The following is a 16,790-nucleotide window of genomic DNA, read 5'->3' as shown; positions in this document are numbered from 1 at the left end:
AAACTAAATACAGACAGAAATTTTTGTAATTAAAAAACACATAACAAAAAAATCCACCATCTTAACAAAATTTTAAGTTTGCAGAACATTTTGTTAATGATATACACATTGTTGTACAGCAGAAATCTAGAATGTTTTTATCTTGCTTGACTGAAACTCCACACCTGGGGAACAGCAACTCCAGATTTCCTGTTTCCTCCAGGCCCTGACAACTACCATTTTATCTTCTGTTTCCATGTGTTTGGCTACTTTCAATACCTCATATAGATGGAAACACAATATATTTGTCTTTGTGTCTGGCTTATTTCACTTAGCACAATATCCTTAAGATTGATACATGTTGAAATATGACAGAATTTCCCTTTTGAAGGCTGAATAATATTCCATTATATGTGTATATATATACACATATATATACCATATATACACACCATACATATATATACCATATATATACACCATACATATATATACCATACTATATATACCATACATATATATATACCATACATATATATATACACCATATATATATACACCATATATATATATACACCATATATATATACACCATATATATATACACCATATATATATATACACCATATATATATACACTATATATATATACACCATATATATATTTTTTATATATATATATACACATACACCATATTTTCTTTATCTGTTCATTTGATGATGGAGTGTTAGATTGTTTCTACTTTTTGGCTATGGTGAATAATTCTGTAATGAATATAGGAATGCAAATATCACTTCAAGATCTTGTTTTCAATTATTTTGGAATTATTCAATTATTTTGGAAAAATGCCCACAAGTGGGATTGCTGCATCATATGGGTAGGTCTATTTTTTAATGTTTTGAGGACCCTCTATACTGTTTGCCATAGTGGCTCTACCATTTTACATTCCTACTGACAGTACATAGGGTTCTAATTCAATTTCTCCACATCTTCATCAACACTTGCTATTTTCTTTTTTTAAAAATGGTCATAGAGTTATGAGGTGATAAATCCTGTTGTGATTTTAATTAGCATTTCCCTGATGATTAATGATGGTGAGTATCTTTTTATATCACTGTTGGTCATTTGTATGTCTTCCTGAAAAATATCTATTTAAGAATTTGGCCATTTTTAAATTGGGTTATGTGTTTATTTGCTTTTGAGTTATAGATGTTTCTTATATATTTTGGATATTAATCCCTTAGCACGTACATGGTTTTCAAATTTTTTTTCCAATTATGTAGGCTGCCTGTTCACTCTGTTGTTTCCTTTTTTGCAAAGAAGCATTTTATCTTGATGTAATCATCCTAACCTATTTTTGCTTTGGTTGCCTGTGCTTTTGGTGTCAAATCCAAGGAATTATTGCCACGACCAATGTGATAAAGGCTTTCTTTATGTTTTCTTGTAGCAGTTTTACAGCTTTAGTTCTTACATTGAAGTCTTCAATCCATTTGGAGTTAACATTTGTGAACAGTGTAAGATAAGGGTTCACTTTCATTCTTTTGCATAAGGATATCCAGTTTTCCCAACAATATTTGTAGAAGAAATTATCCTTTCTCCATTGTATAGTTTTGGCACCCTCGTCAAAGATCATTTGACTATATGCATGTGGGTTTATTTCTGGGCTTGCTTTATTTATGTATTAATTAATTAATTTATTTATTTATTTATTTATTTATTTATTTGAGATGGAGTCTTGCTCTGTAACCCAGGTGGGAGTGCAGTGGTGTGATCTTGGCTCACTGCAACCTCTTCCTCCTGGGTTCAAGCGATTCTGCTACCTCAGCCTCCCGAGTAGCTGGAATTACAGGTGCCCACAACCATGCCCAGCTAATTTTTGTATTTTTTCATAGAGACTGGATTTCACCATGTTAGCCAGGCTGGTCTCAAACTCCCGACCTTAGGTGATCCACCCGCCTTGGCCTCCCAATGGGCTTTCTATTCTGTTCCACTAATCCATTCTTTTCCATTCATCTGTATGATTAGTTTTATGTTAATATCACACTATTGGGATTGCTGTAGCTTTGTAGTATATTTCAAAGTCAGAAAATGTGAAGCCTCTAACTTTGTTTTTCTTTCTTAGGATTGTTTTGGATATTCAGGGTCCGTTGTGGTTCCATATGGATTTTAGAATTGTCCTTTCTATTTCTCTAAAATTATCATTGGAATTTTTATAGAGATTACATCAAATCTGTAAATTGCTTTGGCTAGTATCAGAATTTAAAAATATTCTTTCAATTCATGAAAATCAGATGGCTTTCCATTTACTTGTGTCTTCCTTAACTTCTTTCAGCAATATTTTGCAGTATTCAGTGTACAAGTCTTTCCCCCACCGTCTAAGTTTATTCCTACGTATTTTATTCATTTTGATGCCATTGCAATTGGATTGTTTTCTTAATTTCCTTTTCAGAATGTTTGCTGTTTGTGTTTTTTTGAATCTTTACTTTGAATCCTGCAACTTTGTTGAATTCATTTTATTAGTTCTAAGAGCTGTTTGTTGAATCTTTAGGGTTTTTTTTAATATATAAGATGATGTTTTCTGTGAATAGAGAAAATTTTACTTCTTCCTTTCCAATTTGGATGCCTTTTATATCTTTTTCTTGCTTAATTATTTTAGCTAGGACTTTATGTACTTCATAAAGGCATCCTTGCCTTGTTCCTGATCCTGATCTTAGAAGAAGAGATTTCAGTTTTTCTTCATTAATATGATGTGAACTGTGGGTTTTTACATATGGCCTTTATTCTGTTGGAATAATTTCCTTCTATTCCTATTTTTTCAAGTGTTTTTCTAATGAGAGAATGTTGAATTTCATCAAATGCTCTTTCTCCATCTATGAAGATGATGATGTTATTTTAATTGTTTTGTTAAAGTGGCCTATTATATTGATTCTCACATGTTGAACACTTCTTGCATTTCAGGAACAAATCCATCATAATTATGGTGAATGATACTTTACAGTGCTATTGAATTCATTTTGCTGGTATTTGTTGAGGATTTTGCATCTACATTCATTAAGAATCTTTAATTCTTTTTCTTGTAGCGCCATTGTCTCGCTTTGATATTAGGGTTGTGCTAGCTTCACAAAAAGAGTTTAGAATTTTTCTTTCTTCTTTAATTTTTTAGGAATGTTTGAGAAATATTGCCATTAATTCTTCCTTAAATATTGGCAGAATTCTCTAGTAAAGTCACCTGTGCCTGAGATTTTCTTTGCTGGAAGATTTTTGATTACTAATTTGAATACCTTACTAGCTATAGATTTGTTCATATTTTGTATTTCTTCTTGATTCAGTGTTGTAAGTTGTGTATTTCCAGTAATTTGATTTTTTTCTAGGTTATCCAATTACCACCATAATCATTCACAGCAGTCTCTTATCATCTTTTTTTATTCCTGTGGCATCAATTGCAATGTCTACTTTTTCATTTTTAATTTTATTTGGTTGAGTCTTTTCTTTTTTTAATTGCCATATTCCATTGTATAGTATTACCACAGTTTTTTTTAATCTATTCACTTGCATTGATTCTGCTTTCTGGTTATAATGAAAATATGTGTATGAAAATATCCTTTATTTGCATTAATCTTTATTATTTCCTTCCTTTTGCTGGGTTTGGGCTTAGTTCTTTTTTAGTTCCTTGAGTTGTAAAGTTAGGTTTTTTATTTGAGATCTTTCTTCTTTTTTAAGGTAGGCATTTATTGCTATAAATTTCCCTCTTTAGTACTGCCTTTGCTGCATTTCAAAGTTTTTGCTATGTTGTGTTTTTAAATTTTTTTTGTCAGCTTGTTTTCTAATATTCTTTTTGATTTCTTCTTTGACTCATTGGCTGTTCAATAGTATGTTGTTTAATTTCCATATATTTGTAAATGTTTCAGTTTGCCTTCTACTATTGAATTTTTGCTTCATCCTACTTTTGGTCAAAACAGGTTCTTGATTTCCTTTGTCTTAAATTTGTTAAGACTTGTTTTGTGACCTAACATGTGATCTATCCTGGAGAATGTGTCAGGATATGTCACTTTGCCAGAAAATTTATATACCTCCATTTTTGAAGGGTTGATATTTGGAAACTTATTTTGTTCCTTTTATTGGGCCATGTTTCCTTGTTTCCTTGCGTGCCTTTTAATTTTGTGTTGCAATTCTAGGATTTGAAAAAAATAACCACTTCTCCCTGTCTTTACAGACTGGTTTTGCACTGGGAAATCCTTTCACCAGTCAGCCCAGTTAGAGATTCTGAAGTGTGTCAAATCTTTCTGTGAATGTATTGTCTCTGGAATTGTGTGTAAATTCTTAGAAAAATTTGCAAGTCTTTCTTCAGGAGCATGTAATCTCTTGCTCTCTTTGTTATCTATCTGTAGTACTGTAGGTTATCTGGAGTTGCTATAACCCCCTAGCTCTCTTTTGTTCTCAGCAGTCCTGAGACATCAAGCGTATCCGGTCAGACAGAAAACAGTCCATCAGGCTGACTGGGAAAAGTTGGAATTCTGGATGCACTCTCCAGCTTTTTCCTTCTCCAAGGGGAAGCCAGGAGTTGAGGGTTTTCTCCCACTCATTGCATATTGATCCAGGGAAGGATAGTATGATAAGTGAATGTATGCTAAACCAAACTGCCTCAACTCATTTGTTCTTAATATCCCCAACCTGGAAAGCTTTCCTGTTAGCGCTTAAATTCAGGCAAGACAGAAAACAATCACTTGGCAACTCCCCTGAAGTCTAAACACTGAATGTGTGTTTCAGTATTCTCTTTCACTTCTGTGTGGGAATCAGGAACTGTAGAGTATTCTCCCAATCTTGTTATACTGAGTCACAGGAGGAATGATGGTGATTGAGTGACAGTCCAAACTGTGGCTTTATCAGCAGGCATGCAATCTGGCATCCTTTCCTGTTAGTACTTAGATTCAGAGTAGACAGGTGCCCTCCCAAAAAGTCAAAATGCTGAACATATGGTCTAAACTTTTCTTTCTCTCCCTAGAGATGAGCTGGGAGTTTGGTGCTTTCTCTCCATTGTGTTGTACTGCTGAGGGAGGATGAATGAGTGCAACAAATTTACCTGCTGATTTAGATGTGTCTGGCTTGAAGCCTACCAGGGAATCCAGAGTCTTTAAATTGGCCTCTGTACTTTTCACAAAGGGGATTTATTTGCGTATTATTGTCGAGCGGGTGTCTCCTTGGACAGGAGGGTGGAGGGGCTTTGAGGCTTTCTATTTCATCATCTTGCTGGTGTCCTGACAGGAATTTTAAACTGGGCTCCTTTCTCCGCATTGTTGGAGAATGGATCCTGGCTGATTATACGTACTCATGAAATACTGGATAAATTATTATTTGTCATTTACTTACAAATATTTAAAATTTTTATTATGGGAAATAAGTTTTTAATCACTATAAAAGTTTCTTGAAGCACTAATTCATTACTGTGAAAAGTGGGTAGGGGAATAAAAATCAAGCATTTGTCTACTTATCTTGCTTTTCCTGTCAAAATTGTGTTTTGGTGTAATCAATACATATTTGGGAGGAAATGTTCTTTTAGAAATTATTCCAGCTAATAAATGAAGAAAAAAATGAAATAATGTAGTACCGTTATAACACCTAGTAAAATAATGGTTGAAACAAGTTTTATAATGAATGCTAAAACTATCAGGTGAAAAGTTGATGCAAACCTTTACTGTGGAGGAATGTAGCTGACATTAATTTCTTATCTGAATAACATTTTTGAAACTTTATGACTGTTTGAATTTAAAATGGATTTTGGTGTCTTTATTTTTTCTTTTATACTCTCTTTTTTCACATAAAAATCAACTATTAACTGATTGGTTTTATGGTCTTTTGGAAAGAGACTATACAAATTCTGCATTTTGTATGAAGATCTCTTTTACACTGTCAGAGGAAATTTTATCTCTGGTAAGCTCTGATTTCATCTTTCAATTTTATTTTGAATTTCTTTGTCTTTTGTTTTATCAGCACCTTGTTTAATTTAAAATAGATTCAATGTCAACAGTCAAGGAGTTAACTCAGGAAACTAATTTATCCAGAAATACAAATATTTTTGCATATATTTTATCCTTTGTTTTAGATCTTTAATGTGTAGTTTCTAAAAATGAAATATGGACAGTTTCCTTGATTTCTGAGCATAGTCAATGAATAATTTTACCAAAATAAGCAAACACTTTTGAGCTTTTTTTTTTCCTTGAGACTGAGTCTTGCTCTATCACCCAGGTTGGAGTAGGGTGGTGTGATCTTGGCACACTGCAGCCTCTGCCTTCCAAGTTCAAGCAATTCTCCTGCCTCAGCCTCCTGATTAGCTGAGATTACAGTTGCCCACCACCACACCCAGGTAATTTTTTGTTTTCTTTTTATTAGAGACTGGGTTTCACCATGTTGGCCTGGCTGGTCTCCAACTCCTGACCTCAAGTGATTCGCCCACCTCGACCTCCCAAAGTGCTGAGATTACAGGTGTAAGCCACCATGCCCAGCCTGGAGCATTTTGATATAATGAATTACTGGGGAAACCTTTTAATATAATGTGAGCCCATTTAAAAAGAATCCAGTATAATTATTATATTCTTTATATGACTACATTTCACAGTGAAGTAACTTAGCACTCTGTATTTATAATGCTTTGAAAATACATATTTGTTGCTGATTTTATACTCCAAACAGAAATTATAGGACACCATATTATATAAACACAAGTATTCAATATTAGTTTTCACACTTTAAAACAATAATCTTGGCCTTGTGCAGCGGCTCGTGCCTGTATCCCCAGCACTTTGGGAGGTCGAGGCAGGCAGATCACGAGGTCAGAAGATTGAGACCATCCTGAATAACACGATGAAACCCTGTCTCTAATAAAAATACAAAAAAAAAATTAGCCGGGCATGGTGGCAGGCGCCTGTAGTCCCACTACTCGAGAGGCTGAGGCAAGAGAATGGCATGAACCCTGGAGGCTGAGCTTGAAGTGAGCCAAGATGGTGCCACTGCACTCCAGCCTGGATGACACAGCAAGACTCCATCTCAAAAAAAAAAAAAATCTTTTCAATTTTTAAAATTTTTCTCAAACTACCCATCGGAGAAGTTTAACATCTCCATTTACATTTCTATGATGTTATACAGAAATATTTTATTTCTTTCCCCAGAATAATATAAGCAAAATCTCTCCCTCTGACTATACACACCTGGTATTTTTATTTTAATTGTTTAAGGGTTTCTATCTCTTCCTATTCTGAATGATTATTCTCTTTTTGAGCTTTCTTCCAGTAACCATTTTAAATAGTCTCTAGACAACTTTCTAGATTCTAGTATCCGCATTAATCTTCCTGCCGCTGCAGTTTCTGTCTTCTCCAAGAATCTAGCTTTTATGAGAACAAAATAGTCATATCTTCTTTAAAGAAGAGTTTCCAGTGTAAGAACTAAAAGTTTAAGTTAATTGTAAATGAAAGACTCCAGCTAGAGGAGAAAATATTTCATTTTAAGATGAATGTTTCAGAATACAATTACTATATTGAAGATGAATCTCACTATGGCCACATTAATTACATCTATTTCAATTTAAGGGGACACAGTAACAAATCTTACCTCTCCGAAAAGAAATCAAATCTGAAATATGGTGGAGAAGTATGAGCCCTGACCAAGAGAATTTCTTGGAAGGCATAGATTGACTTATAGCAAATGTTATCTGAAGTAGTAAAATCTTACGCTTTATTTTTATAGAAAACAGACTATAAAAATCTTTCTAAATTAATGCACAGGTACTTTTGTAAAAATAACATAAAAATATCTGATTAACTTAGATACATAAGTTCTTTAAGTTCCAAAATAAAGAATGAGAGAAGTTTATAGTTTGTCTGACTTTTATTCTTTTCAATCCATAATTAATTCCATAGATAGAATAATTTATAATGTAACTTTAATCATTACATCCTTTGATCAAAAATATACAGATATTCTTAATTTTTCTTCTCACATATACTTACATTATTTTTCATCTTTTTAATATTTCTTTATTCACTGGTCCCACAATAGTTCACTAAGTTTGGTATTTCTTGGCTTTGTAAAAAATTTCCCAGTTCAGCTGCTGAGCACAATGAGTACTCTTCTCTCCTCTTCCTTTGTATTCTTTTTAGGTCCAACCCCATGGCTTTCCTTTTGTACTCTCTAGGCCAAGAATGTTCTTTCTTCTTCTTACCATTTAAACATTATTCATTTTTCATGGCTGTATTAGTCCGTTTTCACACTGTGATAAAAGACTTTCCTGAGACTGGGTAATTGATAAAGGAAAAAAGTTGTAATTGACTCACAGTTCTGCATGCTGGAGAGGCCTCAGGAAACTTACCATGATGGTGGGAGGAGAAGCTGACATGTCTTCTATGGTGGCAGGCAAGGGAGAAAGTAAGCATGTGAAGGAGGAACCGTCAAACACTTATGAACCCATCAGATCTCTTGAGAACTTAACTCATTATCATGAGAACAGCATAGGGGAAGCTGCTCCCATGATCCAATCACCTCCCACCAGGTTCCTTCCTTTACTTGTGGGGATTACAATTCCAGATGAGATTTGGGTGGGGACACAGAGCCAAACCATATCAATGGCCAAAATAATATATATTTTTCTTTTCTCATCTATTCCTGACTATGTCCTTTCTGAATTTCTTCCATACTTTCAACCTGTCACAGAAAAGGCAGAGCTTACTCATATTTCTTATCCTGTTATTTAAAAATTAATTTTGCCTGAGTTTGAGAATAATAGTCAATAGGCAGGGGATGAGCAGGCCATCAACAGCATCCTTTATTTTGGCAGCAATTATTCTAAACCAAACTTACCTTGTCATGGGTATAATTACGTGATCTCAAAAAGAATTAAAAATCTCTATCACTTGAACCACAGTTTCCCTTAGCATATTTAATATACTTCATTTTTGTCAGCTAACACATGTTAGCTAATATTTTTACCATCAAGAAGAATATCCTTTGGGAAAGGTATCTCTGTTTCATTAGTACATATTGAGAGAGTTGGACCCTATGGCTTCCCAACTTGCTCAGGAATGGGGAAGCTAGGGTACCCAGATAGGTAATCTTCTGTTTTGATACTTATATCCTGACTGTACATAGTGTCAAATCTGGGTCTTGACCTAGCAGGCACACATTAACACAACATGAATTAAGGAAAAAGTCATTTATGAAACTACCATTGCTGCAGTAGTTATTTGGTAGTCCTCTTTTTAAAAATTTCCTTTTAATTGAAATGAAAGTTTATAAGTGATCATACTGTAAATGATATAACATTTTATAATGTTTTATTACAAAAACTCAAACACTCCAGGAGTGAATTAAATGTAAATTGAAATCTCCCTCTCTCTACAATCCCACTTGCCTCATCATTTCCTCTATTCTATAGAAATCCACCAAAAACAATTTAATTAGAACTCAAATACTCTCACTCATAAAACGCATATGTGTACTTTTTAAAAAATGGGATTATGCTAATTATGATTTGTAGTGACCTGATATTTCATTCGAAAATACATTGGATATCTTGCCATCATTTAAAATGACTGTAAAATGTTAATTTTTACCAGTATTTTTATAAAACATATCTATTGAAAATTTAAGTCACTACCATCTTTGCATGTTTTTTATAAACTTGTATAATGAACAGCTTTGCAAATATTAGTTAGCACACTTGTTCAATTATTTAATAGAGATCTAATCTGAGGAGTTGAGAATTTTCAACTCTTTCTCAAGACCATTCCTTTGGAGTGATTTTGGAAATGTAGGTTATTTTTGGTTGTATCAATGATGGAGACATGACAAGCACTTACAAGTAGAGAGTACAGATCACATGCAGCATGCATTGGGCCAAAGAGTGCATTGAGACAAACAGTCCTATATAAGGAAGAATTGCTTTGTATGAAGGCCCAATAGTACCTCTTGGAGAAACATGGCATCATGAAGTATTTCACTGTCTACTTTAAGAAATGTTGCACTATTTGTGCATTTTACAATAAATATCTATTGATCTTATAATCTGCAAAACAATATACTATTATTTAAAGTTCTCTTTTGTTTTGTTTTGTTTTTGTTTGTTTGTTTGTTTGTTTGTTTGAGACAGAGTCTTGTTCTGTCACCCAGGCTGGAGTGCAGTGGCACAATCTTGGCTCAATACAACCTCCACCTCCTGGGTTTGAGTGATTTCTTGTGCCTCAGTTTCACAAGTAGCTGAGACTACAGGCACGTGCCACCATGCCCGGCTAATTTTTGTATTTTTGTGTTTTTAGTAGAGAAGGGGTTTCAACATATCAGCCAGGCTGGCCTTGAACCACTGTCCTCAAGTGATCCACCCACCTCGGCCTCCCAAAGTGCAGGGATTACAGGTGTGAGCCACCAAGCCTGGCCTATTATTTTAAGCATTTAATCTTCTCTCATCCCAACAGCAATGGAATTTTTCAATAAATCCAAAAAAATTGTTTCTGTGAAAAGACAAATAAATTAGATGACAAAAAAGAGAGAGCCTGTTAAAATAGAAGAAAAATGGAAAACTGGATAATTGAAAATTTCAAAAGAATGCAATATGTACCTTTTGGTCATTATATTTGAAAATATATATGAAGAGGTTAATTTTTTAGGGAAAGTTTAACTATAAAAATAAATCTAGAGAAATGAGAACATTTGAAGATACCAACAATAGAAAAAAATGAAACCAGCATAAAGTTATAGCACCTTTAAAAGCTCAGGGCCCAGCTGTGTCTCAAGCAGGTCCTCTTCAACTTAATGGAAAAGTTAATTCCTGTGTTGTTCAACCTAATCTTTTGGTTAATGGGAGCAAAGGAAGCATATCTCTCCCTCCATTTATTTCTTAAAACAACTGAAAACCAAAAGAAAAATCAATGTACAAAGAAAAAAACTCCACTAATTTTGTTAAACATAACACCATTAATAATTATAAACCAAACTTTGAAGACTAGTTGTTAGTTCCATAACAATTTAGCCTTTCTTCAAAAAATGGTGAGAGTAGATGCAGACAACTGAGCAAATATGGCATGTTATACACATAGAGAGACTTATTTTCCCACCTGAAACTATAACCTGATGGCAAATGGCTTATTCAAGTGATATAAAAAGAAAACAGCAACATTTTTGAAAATAGGAAGTCCGTAAATGGCTGGTAACTGACCTAGCTTACCAAAAAGTGCAAAATTGTAAGCAGCGGGGAAATCTGATTCTACAAAATGTTCATAAATTGGTTGCATGGGATACCTCTGAAAGTAGAAGTAAAGGTAGGACTAAAATCCAGGAAGATTGGTTGAAAGACTGTTTCCAACACCCACTCCATCAAGCTTCGTGAATGCCTCTAGGTTCTACTGGTGGAAAAGTAGACATTTGCTGTCTAGAGAGGTAACAGGGAATCTTAGTACTGGCAATATCATCTTCATTGGTCATACATAAATTAGGGGGGCAAAATGAACAGTAACTACTGAAAGCTAGATCTCCCCAATTTTCACCTCTATCTAGATTCAAAAAATAACAGTCTATTAGTCTTATATCCTCAGAGAAGCCTGGAAGACTCTAGTTGGAAGATCATGATCAGCCCAAAGGAATAGACAGTGGATATGTCATGAGATGCTTTTCTGGGAAAACTTCTCAACCTGATGGCCATGTCCGGAAGCCACAGTTGACAATTATTTCCTAAAAAGCTGAAGCTTACCATAAATGTTTATTGTATTGCTCTTGAACACAAACAGATAACCAACAATCACGAGATTCTAGGTACAGCCAATAATAAACACAGAAACAAAAAATAAACAAAACAACTGAAAGTAAACAGAGTCTATACAGTGTGGGAAAAAAGTAAATATTAATTTCCTCAGAGAGGGAAGATAAGATAATTCAACAAGAACAAGGTGTGATATAAAATGGATATTCAAAAAAATAGAATTCTTAAAAATTAAGAAATTTATTGCAGAAATATATAACTTAATGGGATATTTGGAAGTTAAAGCTGACTGCATCTCCAGAAAAGTTAGTGTAAACACAGTTGGGAATGAGAAAGGGAAAGTTTAATGAATTAAATAATTGGTCCTATAAGGCCAAACAAAATACAGGCATTTGGGAAAAGAAAAAAATACAATGAAGTATGATATATATAAATAATTTTTTGAAACGGGTAAGAGTTAAAGTGTATGAATTTCAGATTGAATGTGTCCACCAGAATTCAAGCCAGTGGTGAAAATAGACCTAGATCAACACACACACACACACACACACACACACACACACACACAAATCAGCACACTCCGGAAAAAAAAAAAAAGAAGACACTTCAAATTTCCAGAGAAGAGAAATAAAAATGGTCACTAGAAGACAAGCAAAGCCTTATAAATTGCAAAACAAATTATTTCTAATGCAGAATAGTATCTCCAACCAAACTGTAAATCAGATAGGAGGAAACAATAATAAGCATTTACAGCAAGGCAAGATTCTATAACTCTACATCCAATACATCCTATCTCAGGAATTTACTGGGGAAGAATTTCACTAAAATGAGGAAGTAAATGAAGAAAGAGCAGGGTATAAAGTACAGGGAATCTCCTGGTTGTTAGATGTACAGTATGTGTACACAGCAACCTGTGTAAATTAGAGCTATCTAGAAAAAAAATTCAAAAAGATAAATCTGATAAAATTTCTAATGCTTCTGAACGCATTATGAGACTCATTAGAAAACTGGGGTACAGTTTGGAGTTGGTACTTTGATACATACATAGAAAAATGAACAAAACAAAAATTTTTAAAAAATTGTCAGTTTAAGGGAAAAATGTGTAGAAATTAAATTCAATCATTTATGCTCCATGTTTCAGGTGTGAGTAACATTTACCTAATTATACCAGTACTAGTGTTACTGGAAAAAGGGGTCCCAATCCACACTTCAAGAGAGGGTTCTTGGGCCTCATCCAGGAAAGAATTCAAGGTGAGTCACAGAGTACAATGAGAAGAAGACATAGTTTATTGAAAGCTACTGCCTTTTAGAGTAGGGCGTCCTCAGAAAGCAAGCGAAGGAATGCACCATCTTTGTTTTCAGTTTTTCTGTTATAGGAGTTTTGTCTATGTAAAGACTAAATTGAATTGTCTATGTAAAGACTAAATTGGAAACCAAATAACAAGAAGAAGGAATTTATGCATAATCTTCAAATCATGAGGAGTAAAATTCATACAGGACCTATCACTTAAAGAGTTTCTTAGTGGTTACCAGTGGGCATTTTGTGATGTTTATCAATGTGATTCTTGAATGTAAAAAGAACTACTTATAAGATTTCATATTCTGATTTAATGTGCAGCATATTATGTTAAATTGTTAACCAATTTAAAAATTTTTGAGTTTAAATTAGAAATCTTATTGTTCTATTTATAAATCTAGTACATTAAAAATTATTTTTAAGGAGACTTTGATTAATGTTTGGTCCATTCACAACTTAGTTATTTAAACTCCCTTAAAGATTTTAAACTACATTTATAAATATGTTCAATGATCTTTGTGAACATTTTCATTATCAGACTAACAAATAAAGCCTTCGGAGTACTTAAACAACCTTATAGAGCTAATAAATTAAACTCACAAAATCATGAATCTTAAATTATCTCCAATGTTAAATCACTACTGGCAACTCGGTAAAACTGCTTATAATTTCAACTAAAAAAAAATCCAATATCTAAAATATTCTGTTACACTTTTAAAATTGGAATGTAAAATGCTAATCTATATTTAAATACTAATACAATTATAAATAAATATCACAACTCTAAAGTATAAATATTATAGCTTTTATATACTTCATCATCTCTAAACTTTTTTTCAATGTTTTCCTGGGATAAAAAAATCATAAAAACAATTACATCCTCTTAAGCAAATGGGGTTATCACCTCAGTGAGTTGTGGCTACTTTTTCAGGTTGTTTACCTATCAGAGATTTTGACTGGAAAATGAGATCTGGAGCTTCAGATACTCAGGGTAATTGTTGGTTTTTCCCTCATTAATATGGGAACAAATTCTAACGTTGTAAAAGTTATGTTAATAGAGATTCCAAGCCCATGAACTCTAAGTGAAATGGCAATGCAATCCATGTTTTCTAGATCCATGTTGCCTACATCTTTAGCCTGATTTTAATATCTAACCTCCCTACTCTGATTGTTTAGGTAATAGATTAAATTCAAAAATCTATTTACTGTGTGATTCTTGACAGAGTTCTTTTTATATTCTTCATATCGGGTAAAGTCATAACTTTTCTAGATATTTAAATGACATACACATTTATTATTTGATCGCATGTGTATATCTGATTCTGTGGTCACATTTCCCAAGGCCATATAAATGACTGTAGCCAGACAGATGTAAGGCTAGGTGTAAAAAGAGATATTCCCACAGATTATATACTTGCTGTGTAGAGAAAACTCTCTCTGTTTTTCCTCTAGTCTCACACCACAAAGATCAATCAGCAACACAGAAGACTTCTGTGACCAAATGTGTGGGTTTCTTCCTCCATACGTACACCAAGGAGCAGACACCAGCTGAGTGTCCACTAATTCAGTTCTGACACTACCCTGTCTACCTGGAGATAGTGTCAGATCTCACAGGTCAGTCCCCAAGACTGCCCATCCTCAACCTACCAGTCACAAGCCCAGGCCTCTGAACTTCTGACATACTGGCTTCAAGTTGGGTTCTCATGACCCCCTCTTTGGGTTTGATTAATTTGTTGGAGTGGCTCACAGAACTCAGGGAAACACTTACATTTCCTGGTGTATTGTAAAGGATATTGCAAAGGATATAGATGAAGAGACACTTAGAGCAATGCATGGGGAAAGGGAGCAGAGCTTCCATGCCATCCCTGGGTGGGCCACCCTCCAGGAACATCCATGTGTTCAACTACCCAGAAGCTCACTGAACCCTGTCCTCCTGGATTTTGATGGAAGTTTCATGATATCAGCATTCCTCCCTCCAGGGTGTAGAGTGGGACTCTCTCCTGAGATGGTCTTAAGATCCACAACCAGAAAGGCAGGAACATAAAAGTGAAAACAGGCCATGAGAAGGTGAGAGGCCTGCTCCTGAGGCCTAACACACCCAATATTATAACAAAAGACTGCAACAAGTGCTAGGGGAGTTATAAGCCAGGAACTGTGGATGAAAACCAATATATATCATAACACCACAGTTGCTGAGAAAATATTCATGGAGAATAGACCTAAATTGATACTGCCTATTGACATAATTTACTTTACTGATCTTTTCCTTCACCATTTTAATAAATAGCTCAGACAATAATGAGTCCCATTCAAAGATAATAATAGACAAGATAGCAGCACTGTGCCTGTGTAACATATATTTCATGTTAGAGAAAAGCAACAAGGACAATATAATATTAAAAGACAGAAAAAAATTACATGCCACATTGACTATCATTGAATCACAAATTGAATACAAATTTTCAATGCATTGTTTCATTAAATCAAACTCCCCTTCCCACACCAATACAACTCCTCTGATGTAAGTGACCTAAAAAGACATAAATAGGTTTTAAAGCAGATATAAGATAAATGCAATATATGTAGTGTGAGCTTAGGGAAAGATAAAAGGGAAAATATCTTTTATCTGAGAAATATATACCACACTAGAAACAGCAAAAATGAAGACTAGATAGTTTCAAAATTTACTCAAATAAATGGTGTACAAGAAAAAAATTGAGCAAAACAAAATGGAAAAGAATAAATAAATAACAAGGGTAGAACAGTATTTATAGTTGTTTGAAGACAGACAAAGCTGACCTAACATGTTACCATGCATATTTTATCCAGTTTTCCAATTTTGTTTTTATTGCTGGAAAGTTAGTTTGGTCAGAGTTATTTCACCATATCAGCAAGTATAATTTTCCAAACTCACACCCCTTACTTTTTGTATATTATTTTTTATCCTATTATTACATATTTCATAATATTATATATTCCATACTGAATTATACAGTAAATAAAAAATAAAATATGAACACAACAATTTCATAGAAATGGTGAGTTTTTTTTTAATTGAAGCAGAAGTTCATGACGTGAAAATAGAATGATGCAGTAAAGATATAATCTCAAGAACTCATTTTATGGAAAAAGTGAAAACAATTTGCAACATTAAAATAATTAATCAGAACCTCAATCCAGATTAAGAAGGAATAGAGAACAAATATTAAAATTGGAAGGCAATGAAAATATAATCACAGATATTGATCAAGTAATTAGATAAGATCATTTTCTTAATTTTACACAAATATATTGAAAACCTTGGATTATATGATTTTTTCCATATGAAAATATAAGTGACCCAAATGACAAGAGTTATAAAATCTCAGTATCTTATTAATGCAGAAAAAGATGCTGAAGATACAAAATTCTGAACATTCTCCTCTCAACAAACAGACAAATCAACAGGCATGAACATTTTCAAGAAGAAATGTATCAAGACATGAAAGTACTGATAACTCAATGCTATTTCAAGTTTTCCTCTTCTAATTCTAGCTATGATGAGTTAATTTGTATCAGGCCATCCCACCTGGCAAGAACAATTGTGAAAGCTGGATAAAATTAATTAAAAATAAGTAGCTATTTAAGGGCTTCTGAGAGCAATCAAAGCATCCAGAACTTGAGTGTGTAAGCTCCCAGAAAGAAGAGAAACACATTGAAGTGATTTCAACATTCTCCACAACCTTTCATTTGGATACATTTGCTGAGCAGATAGCTAAGAAGAAAATGGTAGCTCA

Source organism: Pongo pygmaeus, chromosome 19, assembly GCF_028885625.2.
Source record: "Pongo pygmaeus isolate AG05252 chromosome 19, NHGRI_mPonPyg2-v2.0_pri, whole genome shotgun sequence".
Taxonomy (NCBI): domain Eukaryota; kingdom Metazoa; phylum Chordata; class Mammalia; order Primates; family Hominidae; genus Pongo; species Pongo pygmaeus.
The sequence above is the reverse complement of the archived record's forward strand: the minus strand, read 5'-3'. Positions refer to the sequence as shown.